We start from the raw sequence: 12,359 nt of genomic DNA, 5'->3' as shown, positions 1-12,359 counted from the left end.
CCAGCTGCAGCATTCAAATGCTTCTTACACATTAATTAATCAGAAATACTTATACAGTAATAGAAACTCTCTGATTGGGGCCATTCTGCACAGTGAGTTACTTAACTTGTGATACTTATTTATACATCTTCATATAGTGGATTCTGTTTCTAATAGTGACACTTCTTATTGAAGTAAATATAAATACTTTGTCTATCATGGCACATATTTTAATAGGCCTTTTTCCACTGCAGATGTTTTGACTTGTCATAGGAAGAAAAGCACAGGTGTTACAGCATTAATTTTTATGAATGATCTGTGAGAAAAGGCATATAATGTTTAAAAAATAGTTTATCATTATAGAAATATTGCCATTATTTTGACAAAAACTGAAGGTAATAGACTGGGTGTCCATCTCTCATCACCAGCTGCCCACACATCACAGAGCTGTTTTGGTATTGGCCTTACAGCAAACATTTTAAGATAGCGTGATAAGTACAGGTGTAATTAATTACATTAGTTATGCCACCATGCCATATACATGTTCCATTTACAGTGCCATGGTTAAATGGCATGGTTAAATACTGTAGGAGTTGATTATGGTAATAACATGCATAAAATGAAGACGACCATACAAAAAGCTCCAATTATGTTATGGGACCAACATTTCAAGCACCTGGTCTTTTTCACATTGCACAGCTGGTAGCAATCCATAATCAGTGAAACCAGTGATCCACAAGGGCACATCTGAGTTAATTACGAGTGAACACCAGAAATAGTTAAGAGAGCACAACATGAGACACCATAAATTCTTGTAGAGGATGTCCATAAAAATGTTCAGATGTCTAGCTTAAAGAGGATAATCTGAAAGAGCTACATAGATATTGAAACAAGTTAATTAGGGGTCCAAGCTATACAATTAAATAAGGGTGTATAATATTTGATATTTATGTCAAGAAATAATAGCAAGGGGGAAAAAACTAATCTGAGATAACAATATTCATATCTTACAAAATATTTAAATGGGCCTTTTTAAGTACATATGAAATGTTAACTCATATAGTGGAAGTTCTGATTAACCACTGTTGTGGAGATCAGTCCCCAGATCGTCATAATACAGAAATGGACTCATCAGTAATGAGAAGCATTTGAGATCAAATCTGGTTTTGAGCCCATAAAGCAATAACGTTTTTAACTGAAAGATCCAGTATGATTCCCAGAATGCTTTGTGGAAAACAAATATATGGAATCAAATGTTGTGCTCTCTTAACTCTTTGTAGTGTTAACTTTTTCTAGTGTTCAGTGATTGTGATTAATTTAGGCATACCTTTGTAGATTGTTCATGATGTCACTGATCATAGTACCAGGAGTGAGATGTGTGTGTAAATAGGGGTGTCTGATACTAGTATTCAATGTGCAATGAGAAAGATCAGGTGTGGACCAAATATTAGTCAATTAATAATACTTTTGGAGCTCAGTATGTGGTCATCTGTATTTATCATTGTGATAATTGATTACACATATTTATTTACAAATGGCATTTGTGTAAAATGGCTCCTAAACAGGTAACAATGCAGTGTGTGTTCCCTAACTAATTTGCAGTTAATTATATTAACACAAACCAACTGACATACAATCAATATGAGGCATCCAGGAGCCTCTGGAGGAATTTGTATCATATTTTGTGTAAAGAATTACCCTTCGCCTTGGGTACAGTAGCCTAATACAAGATGTACTGGTATGTTACATGTAACATACATCCATCCTGTGCTTAATACCCAGCTTGAAACGTACAGGCAGGCAGCTACAGCTGAGGGGAGACCTCCCGCTGTAACAAGTCCGCCATCGGTTGACAGTCTCACCTGTTGGCCACACGGTTGTGCTCACAGACCGCTCGCCCCGTGGCTGTGCTATTCCTCTGCGCATGCGTGTTCCCTTGACTGAGCGGAGACCATTTCCTCCAGCAGCAGGCCTCTCAGAGCTCCGCCACTCACACACACACACACACACACACATACACACACGCAAACGTACACACATATGCAGACAGAGTACGGACAACAGTCAAAGCAAAGCCACGTTTGGGATTGTCTAATCTTGCTGCAAAAACTGGATGCCCCCCAACCGCAGGAGTCATCCTAATGGGCCTTCGCCGTTAATTTACAGCAACATCTGGTCGACACCACAGTGGTATCTTTTGGGTGAGTTGCTCACAGCGCAGTCACTGTTTTGTCTTCGTTGTGTTGTTGCTGCTGCTGCTGCTGCCGCCGCTGCAACGTTTTTAGCATCGGGAGCTCCAGGATAGTGAACAGGGAGGGGATGTCACTGTTGGGCTGGATATGCTGCCTGTGTCTTCTGTGTACTTTACACTCACCAACGGCTTTTAAGTGATATGCTAATGTGAACGGATTTCAGTGTACAGAGCTAACGTAAAACCTGTTTGAGAGCGTTAGCGTTAGCTGCTAGTTAACATACAATGTAACGTCACGAGATCCATTATCGGACACTATTTATGCTAAGTCTGAACAGATTTATTTCCCCGGTTCACTCCCTAACACATTCCCTGGGCTTGACAGCAGAACAGCACACACAGACGGAACAAGACAACTGTTAAACAACTACTGTGTTGTTGGTTTGTGTTAGCTATTATGTTCTTGTTATGGGCGATTTTGCGGCTGTGCCCAAAACCTCCGAGTCACCCCCCTTTCCCTCTTCTGTTTCCATAGTCGGACACCTTGGTCGTGGCTAACGCCTTGTAATCTTGACCTTTTACTTGACTCTCCTCTTTGTCTTTCGTATATATTTGTTTGCACAGTGTTGCCGGTACTGTAGGAAGACCCAGAGATAAAGCTGGAAGTCAGTAAAACAGGGAAGCATACTGCATTGTGTTACAGGCGGATGCGCCGTTTGGGATTTTTGTAAAATGTCGTGTAGAGGCACGGTTAGTGTGTCGTTTAAATAGTAACCACTTTCATATAAAACTTGTGCCAATACTGTGGCGTGACCTTTTGTATTGGGTTTGTATTTTGCTGGGAATTGGGGACAGAAAGCACGAAACAATTATACTGTCCGACAATGGACGCAGTAATTTTAGCCACCTCCGCGCTGCACTAGAACACAGGGCTGGAGCTGAGGTTCAGCCCCTTGGCTTGAGGAAACACTGATCAGTATCTTTCCACTGATATTGTTTTAATGTGTGTCCATTATTACATTCTTTAGCATTGCTTTTGGTTTTAGGTGAATATGTGCCTCTTTGTAACAGAAGAAACAATGCTACACAAGAGTTGTCCTGCTAATGACAATAAGAGGAGATATTTGTAAAACACGGTTGGGATTTTGATAGTGTAGTTATCCCACAGGGGAATTGTTTTTCTCTTACATTGCTCCATGAGAAGGTCAGAGGTCATGTTAAGCTACAGAACACCATCCTGGAGCTGGTAGAGCTCCAGTGACTTGCTCAAGGACACCTAAGCAGGGTGGATGCTTGTAAACACAGAGGTTTTCAGGTGAAGGGAAATGAAATATACCGACAATAACTGTGGTATTGCTAAATGTTGTTGGTATCTCATGAATCAGACCGGCGTGAAGCCTGTGCCCCAGTCAAAGCTTGAAGGTAAAAGTCTGAGTGAAATGTTGAAATGTACATACCTTTGCAAGCCGTGGCATGACTGACAAGAGCAATGTAGTGTCTGCGGTGTATTGTTACTTTACACAGCACCTAATTATTTTCAGTGACAAATCTTACGATTAGTGTATTATCTCTGCGGCTGTGCTTGTTATCAGACTTTACTGCTCAGAATCTAAAATATCAGCCCTTCAGATCTTGTCACTTATTTGGATAACTGATTGCTACAGTGGGTTTGAGGCTGATCAACAACTGGATTTTTGCATTATTATCTGGATGGAGACATTGGCAGTTGTACAGTCTGATATGAGAATTATTTTACACAATTTGCTGGTTTACCGATAAATTTAATTTACACAAATTAGTCTTCAAAATTGCAACTAGTTTGCACGCAAGTTCTAAAAATGTCTCCTAATTTGTGATTTTAAAAAACGCTGTAACAGTTGGTGTTTGTTGTTTATTTCTTTGCTACCAGATAGTTGTTATCTTTTTTTGCAACCCACCTGTCTTAACTGCAGTGCTGAGTGCTGATGAAGCGCCGTGGTAGCTTTGGGTTTTCTATTAGAGAAATCTGTTACCAAGGCTGGTTGGAGCGAGGTGGGGGTGTGAGGGCTTGGCATCCATTATCCCCAGAGGAATCTGGTGAACCAGACTGCAACATGTTAAGAATCCATATGCTGTGTCTGTCAGGGCTAACCTGCTGCCGGTGTCCAAGGATGTCCAGCATAGTGGCTGGAGGGTCTGTGCTGAGAGTGGTTGCAATTAATGCCTTTTTCTCTCAGTGTAAGAATTCATGTCATTTCTGTGTGAAAAAAAATTGCACACAATGTTTTATTTTAGCACACTGTACTAGTGCTCTAAACACAGCGTGACTCATCCCTGGTCTGAGTAGTGAGACTGTACAGCTCCAGCTCCATCTGTGAAGTCAGACCCATCCAGTAAGGTGGCAGAAGACTTGCAGATTAAATCCTGAACCACGCTAAGTTCTTTCCCTTGCCTGTCTACTGTTTGTCAATAGCTCTCCCCATCTCACTGACTGACTGATGGGTAGATAAGAGTAGTCCAATGGAGGTGCAGCTTGACGAGGACTAGAGGTGACATGACAAGTCTGGAGGCTTAGTTACATGTCGGCTCTCTTCTTTTTGGTGATGAGTTATGAGGAGGGAAGAAAAAAATTGCTCTGGTCGACCCTTGAAGCTGCTAGGAGCTGAGTTCCATTACTGTCTTGTGTTAAGCTCTGAGCTTGGCTTATGTGCTCAGCTGGGAAGTAATGGCTCCTCTGTCTGTACACTGACCATCTCATTGCACATTTGAAGCCGGTCCAAGGCCCTGCTGACCTCAACACAATGACCGCGTTTAGTTCGTTTTTCTCCTCCAGCCTCTTCTCTCCAACATCCACTGTCTCTTTAATCAGCAAGTGCAATACCAGAGGAAGGATTTATCGTGGTGACTTTGGTGCAGAGCTTAACAGTATACTGACACTCATGAGCAACAGGACATCACAGATGGTGCGAGACTTACTGTACACAGTAGGCTGTATCACTCTGCATAGATGCATTCAACACCATTTACTCATGGTTGTCTGCATTTCAGCAGCATGGGATAGTATGTTTAGTACCTGTAAAGGGAAATACACTGAGTTATTAGCAGTGCATGACTATTTATACCCGAACACACAAAGTGCACAGTGTAATGTATTTTACTGAGTCTGATAAGGTATGTGCACATCCTGAGTTGTGCAGGTTTATTCTAGACATTTCAAGATGCAAAGTGGCGAGCAGTGCTATGGTCCACTTATTTAGGAATGATGATGGAAAGTGAAACTGGCAGCAGATCTGCACTGCACCTGCACTGCTTCCTCTTTTTAAATATGTGCAGAGACAGACAGGTGCATCATTCAATAGTACTGTACACACTTGTTTGTGAGGTCTACAACAGTCTCATTGTCTCTTAGCTGATAAGTGATCAAAGGTTTTTTTGTGTTTTGTGTACACCAGACACGACTGTGGCTGATTCCTGTTAAAGAAACTGCTGTGTTGCCTGCTTGTGGTACTCCTAATTAGATTACTGCTAGTATTGTGAAGGAAGTATACCTATGCTGTTTCTTAATTTGCGTAATTCCCATACTCACACTTGCTATTTTGAGCACATAAGTGCTTATTGATAAGTATGACAACATGCAGTACACTCAAAATGGTCAAAAAGTTCGGTGTGAAACGCTGTACAAATGAGTAAATCAGCCAGCAGATATTTTGGTGATCGCGGTCACATGTTGCAATTGTCATTTCCAGTGAGTGTACAACAGCACTGTTTGATTTGAGACAACACTGTCTCGTCCGATGTCACGCACTGCGCCAATGAGTATACTGTGCACAGTGTACTACATGTGATGTACCCAATTTGAGACACAGCTATACTGTTTATTTCATATTCAACTGCAACTAATGATTATTTTAATTATCAATTAATCTGCCAACTACTGTCTTGATTAATCCATTAGTTCACACCTCAGTGTGCAAATGTTTAAACAAATGCTTAGTCCTCTTTTGAACTTTAACTCTGTATATTTCTGTGTATTTCGACATCATTGCAAATGAGGGAAACCTCAATGTTCTTCGAAGCTTAACACATAAAATGACAGAAACTGATGAAAATTGTCTGTTACAATTTCCCAAAGCCTAAATTGACGTCTTCAAATTGCCCATTCTGTTCATTATATTATATTATATTATTACTAAATTTAACTAACACATTCGGTGCTTGCCTGTTTTAAATCCTGTTTTTTCCTGCTTTAACTACATCGACCAGAAACATCAGTTATTTGGTCCTAATTTATTCTTCTTACAGTGTCGCTCGTATATCTTCTTATTTGATCAGCACCTGCTGAGCTGTGATCATGGCAACTCCCCTCATACCCTCCCTCCTGGTGATCATGCTTCCCAGTAGAATAGCGGCATTGTGGCTGCCATCTTGCGTGCAAACTCAGCGAGGCCCCTCCATCTGGGCAGCGGCTGGTCAGTCAGGCAGCTCCTTGAAGGCTGGGAGGCTTCTACTGCCACGCCTGCTGGCTAGCTGCACAATGTAGGCAATGAGCAGAGCCAGAGGCCTGACACATGCCTGGACTTTCACTACACCCACGGCCTCCAGAGGTTCCCCACTGAGAAGCGCTTCACACAAGAATATTGATAATCCAAAATTTCTAGAAGAAGCCATTTCAGACAAATTCATTTCTCATTGTTTATTTTTCCCTTTTGCACTGTTTATGTGTTGCTACTGTGATGGCATTGAATCATTAGGTTCTCCAGTCATGCATCAAAGTAAAAATATTTTGACTTTGAACACATTGCAAATACATTATATAGATTAAGAAACAGTCTACAAACAACAAATTTTCCCTTAAAATCTTTAAAATCCTTTAAAAATAGTGTGGCAGTATGCTTGCTACATTTAAGAGGCAACGATATAAATGGAGCCTGACCTGTCAGATGACAGTTGGAGGACCCCCACCAGTTCCTGTAACCTGCAGCTTAAATGTTTTATTACCCACATAACGATTTTCTACCTGAGGTGATCATTTAGAAATGGGGTAGTGAAGAATTCCTCAGGCCCAAGACATAAATCAACCAAAACTGCCAAGTCACCAGCTTTGATGTGGCTTATAGGTCCCTGCTCGTCCTTCACTAACCACCCTGCTTCTATACCCAGCAGAGCTACCCCACTGTGCAAAGCAGAACGACACAATGGTTTCTTGTTTAACTGACAGATGAGCTGGATGACATCAGCCTGTGTTTTTTAGGGTTGTGCGAGATCTGACATGAAATAATGAGCAGAAGGAAAAATTTCGGTTGAGGGAAACAGCCGGACACTTATTCTTTGAGTGGATCCATGTAGAAGAGCTGACGTCAGGAGCATCTGTCTCTCTGCTTGTCTAATTCTGGCTTTGAAAACAGCAGCCAACTCCTGCATAAATGCACAAATTATAGACAGAAATGTAAATATATGCATTACAGGACACTGTTCTGTCAGATTCTCACCACCTCACAAAATAAAATGATTTTATTGGGCTTAGTGAGGAAAAATAAACAATTAGTCTGTGTACAGAACTGCAGTATGGTAGAATCTAATAAGAACAATGTAGGCTAGCAAAAAATAAGGAAGTGACTTCATTGGTGGGGAGTGTTTCGTATATAGCTAGCTGCCGTATTGTATGTGCTCCTGCTCCCATAAAATAAACTCAGTTAGATAAAGTAACTAATGCTATCAGCACAGAAGTGTTCAGCTGATGAATAACTTCAGTCTGTTTTTTTTTGTGTGTGTGAATGCCAGAATAACTGAAACATACGTAGGCTTTGATCAGCAGTGCTGCTTGCTTTCATATATCCAGCTGATTTTGACCGAATGAGCTGAACGATTTGACTCCAATGTTTCTTACTTTCTTACTGGAAAAAAGCTCAGATGTTTTTTCCCCCTTTGCACCAACATGGTGATTTGCTGCTCTGATTATTTACAGTGGAAGAAATCTATAATGATGACCAGTGAGTCACAGGTTGAGGCTGAGGTGAAATACCATCGACGTCTCATTTTGACTGTCTAAACAGTTGCCTTAGTCATTTTTCTATGTGAAACAATGCTGATGACCAAGACTGTACTCTAAGGCTGGGACGATTATCCGACGTAATCGACGTTGTCGATTATAAAAATTATCCGACGTGGAATTTTAGTGTCGACGCGTCGTGTAAAACCACACAGGGTAAATGTTCATAGAACAAAACCGGAACTTTCTAATGGGACCGTTTATATCCATCGTCTTTGGTTTACCCGGATACAAGCACAGCGCAAGGGCTGGGACAACGTGGTGACGTAATTGAAGTCATTGACTACATGAATGATTTGCGTCTGTGTAATCTATTTGAACAACACGGCGGCGTCTACCAGCAGTACGACGGAGCGTGTGGAGCAACACGCGGCAAAAAAGGCTCGCACACGGTCCTCCAAAGTTTGGGAATACTTTAATCTTGACACCAACGGTGCGGTAGTCTGCAGATTCTGTGTGTGTTGGACGGGTCAAATTGTTATATTAAATGACTAACTGGAAAATAATTGCAATAAAATTACTGTTAGGTTAATAAAAAAAATAATCGCTAGATTAATCGTTTAAAGAATAATTGTTTGGGACAGCCCTACTGTACTCATGTCATGTTGGGATAATTTCCTTATTGCTTCATGTCATCTGGCTTGAAAAGCTACTTCTGATATTTCTGGTATAAAGTGCTTTTATTTTGGCAGAATGCACACTAGACAGGAAGAAAAGCCATAGCAGAAGGCTTAAATTGAAACAACTTACATCCTGGGACTTCATGCACAGCAGTCTGCTGTCAAAAAACATCCAGTGAGCAGTAGTTCTGCAGATGGAAATGTCTTGTTGATGAGGGATGTAGAGAAAAATGAAGAAAATGGCCAGACTGGTGGTTGAGCTGGCAGAAAGGCTACAGTAACTCAGATACCCACTCTCTACAACTGTGGTGAGCCAAGTGCACTACACGTCCAACCTTGAGGCAGATGAGCTACAACTGCAGAAGACGGTCAGAATTTAGCATCAATCCAATTTATTCAATTTAGCATGAATCCATGGACCCAACATGCATTGTGACAACAGTCTAGGCTGATTGTGGTGTGGGCAATATTTTCTTGGCACACTTTAGCCCCCTAATACCAATCAAACATGGTTTGAATGCTACAGCCTGTCTGAGTATTGTTGCTTACCATGTGCATCAATGTATGGCCACAATTTACCATCTAATGGCTATATCCAGCATGATAATGCACCATGTCACAAAGCAAGTCTCAAATGAATGTTACAATCAGTTCATTGTACTTCAGTAACCTCCCCAGTCACCAGCACACCGTGCTAACATGTCATTCAAAGTTGTGTTCTTCCCTGGTTACCCTCACTGTTTGATCAGCCTGTGTCCCGGTTCACTGGAGTCCTTCATATGATGAGATGATACAGAGAAATAAAGGGTAAGTAGTGCAGTCAGTATGAATTTGATGGCATGTTTCTCCATTTATAAAGATATGAAACTCTCCCAGCCATTATTATAGCTGTCCTAAGAAGAATGCAGAATGAATCACTGATGATGATGATGATGGTGGTGATGGTGATGGTGACAATGAATTGTGTCTCGGTGGGGAGGCTCCAGTGCTTCCTCTTTTATCCGCTGTTCTATGCATTCCAGAGTAATTTTTGTGCAATTGAGTCATCGGATTGACTTCAAAGATACAGTACAGCAAATGTGTCTGCTTTAATGATGTCACAGAGAGTGTTGAACAGTAAAGTGACCTGAATTAGGTCTACTTTAATACAGGGTTTCCTTTTTGAGGAAGATTTTATTTGATCATTTATGCGTGTAGAACTCCCCCTAGGCTATCCTTTTAATAAAAGCAACATTTTTCCAGATTTTTTTCAAATGAGAGATTAGGAAAATCTCTGCAGTACAGTCTGCATAGAGATGTTGATTGTAGATTGTGGCCTACATCTGGACATATTTCTGATTCACCAGCTGATGAACCCCATTATCGCACACAGAAATCCTATCAGCACATTATTGTGGCCCAAACCCTTTCAATCGCCAACTTAAATGTTGAAAAAGCTGGCATCATATTCTGTGCTAGTCACATGAGAATAAGCACTTTGATTAACTTATTTGGATCCACATTTGCTGCCACGCAACAGCTCCTCTTCCTCGGGTCCATTTTAGCGGTCAACAGTGTCTACCCGGTAGCCCTACAGTGTATCCACATGCGCATGCTCTCTTCTAGCCAGTTGTCACCCAGCCTGTAGTAGCCAGGTAATATGAAACTTCACATAAATAACATGATACAGAAATAAAATGGTGTGGTGAGTATCTAATGCTAAGTATTATTTGTTACCTGGTGGGTGGCTTTCATTGCAACGTTTTAAAAATTTCCACACAAAAGACATCAGTCCTCATAAGGTTTGACATCATTGATTAAAATGAAAATCTGTAGTAAAACACACCAGCAGTCTTGCAGCATTTTCACTGATTGTCAGCAGTCTCCTGTTCCTTCCCTTTTTAACTTCACATCCTAATATCAACGCCATGTTCAGGATACTCTGCTCAAATGTTGCCTCACTCTGTTGAATTAAGTGGGATAAGCCAGTAATATGGTATGGTAATATAGTAGCAAAGACATATGGAAACTAACCAGTATGCTACGGGCTATAATTAAAATCTCCTGTTTACTGGTTGGATTGTTGATTGATTAAGTGTAAGTGCTGTTTCCTTGAAGTAGCAAGATTCAAAGTAACACACCACTAATGAACTCAGCAGGTGTTAAAGAAACAATTTCCATCCAAACAGATCATTGGAATAAACTGTTTACGGATCATTTCATGCAAATGCATTATATAAGTAAAAATCCTCATGCAGGATAATTATTAATGTGCATGTAAAGACACTGCTTCTTTCTGTCTTCTGCTTAGTGCAGGTTTTCGAAAAAAATCAATATTGTTTCGCCACCTGATACAGGGTTTCTCCACTGGAAAATGTTCAGGTCGAGTTGGGTCTCAATACATATCGTTTCATGATTAATTTAGTTAGCAGGTGACAGCCTAAATATGTGGCATTTGAGGCTCTGGCTTTTTCCTTGGAGGTTAATGTTTTACTTGTTAAAAGTTTATAAGTCTAGATTTGGTGTCAGTCAGTTGAGAAAAGGGGATTATTGAGTATTTGTAGTGATTAAAGTTGATAGCACAGTGCGAACCTTTTGACTTCAGCTTATTTTCTCTCACACACTCTTTCATTATTATATTCACAATATACTTTCACACAAGGTCTTTCATTCTTTTCTCTTACTGGCTTCTGACTTATGTGCACACATGTAAAGTCACTCACCCATTCAGACCCACATATTATCACTTGGTCATTTTCTCTGACCCTCTTTCTCTCTGTCTGTCTCTTTCCCTCTCACTCAGACACACACACACACACACACAAACACACACACAGAGATTATCTGCTATTCATGGCAAGGTCCAGGCCTTTGAGTAGACCATGGTGGGGTCAGCGTCGGAGGAACATACAGCCACCCGTCTCAAGTTTCTGCAAAGCTCCATCTTGAGTCTCTGGGGAACGTAAGAATGTACCAACCATTTAGGATACGAGGACCCCTCCCTGCATATTCGTTGACTTGTTTGAAGTGTTAACCCCATTGTGTCAAGTAAGGGCCAGAGTTTGGATAAATGTTAGGTTGTAGATTATTTTCATTGTTGGTGCCAATTATGCTTCCTCCATTTAGCTCAGTCAGGTAAGCAGAGGACTGTGTATTGTTATTGGCATAGGATGCTCTTCATGTTGTTACTACGATGTTATTGCAGTAATAAAGCACCACTGTGTTTATGTCCTCATGTATCCATCTATGTCGTGCTGTGTTTTAACCGTAAAGTGCCTCGTATGGTCAGGATGTTTGCTCCGGTGTTCACAGTTTTTATGTTCCCTCCTGTTGTCTCACCTCATATTTTGAAAATGAAAATTAAGGGCTAAAATAACAGTAACTTGATTACAGGAAAATGAATCAACAAACCATTGATTAAGCCATTTATCAAGCCAAAATACCAACCGGTGTAGTTGCTTGTCTTGTTCTAGCTTCTCAAATGTAACATTTCACTGTTTTATCTTTATAACTTAAATATCCTTTTTTGGAATGTTGATCTGAACTAGTTTTTGTATTGTAG

General features: G+C 40.7%; 1 protein-coding gene across 1 annotated transcript in view; it reads left to right on the top strand.

The window, feature by feature from the left end:
- The first annotated feature begins 1,934 nt into the window (after positions 1-1,934).
- The window catches only part of LOC130172040 (tyrosine-protein kinase CSK), a 41,507-nt gene continuing 31,082 nt past the window's right edge, over positions 1,935-12,359 (top strand). The window contains exon 1 of the mRNA XM_056380448.1: positions 1,935-2,180. The gene's annotated coding sequence lies outside the window, so the exon portion shown is untranslated. The remainder of the gene's footprint in view (positions 2,181-12,359) is intronic.

Source organism: Seriola aureovittata, chromosome 1, assembly GCF_021018895.1.
Source record: "Seriola aureovittata isolate HTS-2021-v1 ecotype China chromosome 1, ASM2101889v1, whole genome shotgun sequence".
NCBI lineage: Eukaryota > Metazoa > Chordata > Actinopteri > Carangiformes > Carangidae > Seriola > Seriola aureovittata.
The sequence above is the reverse complement of the archived record's forward strand: the minus strand, read 5'-3'. Positions and strand labels throughout refer to the sequence as shown.